The following is a 1968-nucleotide window of genomic DNA, read 5'->3' as shown; positions in this document are numbered from 1 at the left end:
TCTTGAAATTCAGTTGTTCAAAACTTGAAAATAGCATTGATAACTGAACCAATTGTTGGTTTGAACAACTCGACTTTCAAGATCTACATATCTACATGTGCCGATGTTTCTGTTTATCAACGTTATATTTTAAGATCTGTGCAAGAACTCAGCTAACAGATGTTTCCGCATATAAAAGCTATCTTCAAGTATAAATCTCCATGTTGCAAATATAATCAGTGTCATTCTCAGACACCTTCTCACCAGCAGGCCATATTTTACAATTTTAGCAGGGTTATATGATCGAAAGCTTAGATGTCCTCTCCATGGACTCATGTCCTCATCCAATGACAACTGTTGCTTTGGCTTGTATAGTGTCTTGAATTTACTGAGGAAATAATCGGGTTGAGTTTGAAGAGCCTGCCTGAAGACTCATCCATTTTATGATTATCAATGAAATGCCAAAATGTCCAAAGTTGTTCAAATTTGTTTCAGCTCATTGTCTGCAAAAATAATGGTCCAATCAAAAGAGGAACTGTTGATCAATAATATTTTCAATTATATTTCCTTGTCTGTCCCATTAGTAGAAAAAAGCCTAGGAATTTCCTCATATCTGTAGGTGTAATTTCAGACCATTTAAGTCCTTTAGATAACATTTTACGTTTCTCTGCAGTTTGATTATGGTAGGTACCATTTTCTGACAAAACATTTCAAATAAGTTATCACCAAACATTAGACTTGTCACGGCTGAACTACTTTTGGGTTTGGATGGAGTTATAGTGATCCCTGGATTTCCTTCAAACATTTCCAAGTTTGGTAGAATATCTATTTCTGACCAATTATCATTATCACAATGGGAAAACAAATCACTAACAAGAACATTTGTAGTATGATCATCACTTTCTGATTCAGAATCAGTTGAGAGCACAACAACTTTATGTATCTCTGTAGGTCTAACAACATCACTGTAGCTAGAGTCGCTGTCAGAATGATACACATCCACATCAGAATCTTCACCTTCACTTGGAAGATCTGACAAATTATCATCAAATAGTTCAGTAATTATCTCATCTTCACTCAACACATTTATGCTTTCTGTGAGAAGCCATTTATAAAAATATGGGTAGTGTAAGCAAAAATCAGAAAAATAATAACTGTGCGGAACAAAATAAAATGCATCCGACTCCTTTCTAACGCAATGTTTTAATAAATGGCACATAAAGACGCTCTGCACGAAATACGAGTAAACACGTGACCCATCCGCAACGTGTTAAAAGAAAAAAATGTTTAGTGATACACAAGAAATATTTAACTTTATTTTAAATGTAAAATAAAGATAATGCATTAATTTGATCTTGGTGATCGATGAATCTCACACTATGGACTGATAAACTTCCAATAACATTCTTTAGAGTAATTCTAGAATGCAGTCTTCATTGTACAAAATTACTTGCATGTACTATGTTTTACAGCCAGTACACACTTCAAGCTATAATACACATTTTCAGGTATAAAAAATATGTAATAATGATAATTTCTAGAAGATTTTCTGTATCATTTCATAAATAAACCATTAGTTACAGTGATAATGGCTCATATTTAATTGTTTAATGTATATTTGCCCTAGTGTTGGCTTGTAAGAGAAGAAAAAGGAGGCCATAAAATAAAAATTTCTTATTTCTTCTTATTATTATTATAAAATATTTATTATTATTATTATTATAAAACATTTATTATTATTATTATAAAATATTTATTATTATTATTATAAAACATTTATTATTATTATTATAAAACATTTATTATTATTATTATAAAACATTTATTATTATTATAAAACATTTATTATTATTATTATAAAATATTCATTATTATTATTATAAAATATTTATTATTATTATAAAACATTTATTATTATTATAAAACATTTATTATTATTATTATTATAAAATATTTATTATTATTATAAAATACTTTTTATTAATACCC

General features: G+C 28.5%; 1 protein-coding gene across 1 annotated transcript in view; it reads right to left on the bottom strand.

Moving 5' to 3' along the window:
- Nucleotides 1–1968, bottom strand: part of LOC106470290 (MORC family CW-type zinc finger protein 2-like) — a gene marked incomplete at both ends in the record, with an annotated part of 104201 nt that overhangs the window by 11301 nt on the left and 90932 nt on the right. The window lies entirely within an intron of this gene.

This window comes from Limulus polyphemus, unplaced genomic scaffold (assembly GCF_000517525.1).
Source record: "Limulus polyphemus unplaced genomic scaffold, Limulus_polyphemus-2.1.2 Scaffold3926, whole genome shotgun sequence".
In the NCBI taxonomy this organism is placed as follows: domain Eukaryota; kingdom Metazoa; phylum Arthropoda; class Merostomata; order Xiphosura; family Limulidae; genus Limulus; species Limulus polyphemus.
The sequence above is the reverse complement of the archived record's forward strand: the minus strand, read 5'-3'. Positions and strand labels throughout refer to the sequence as shown.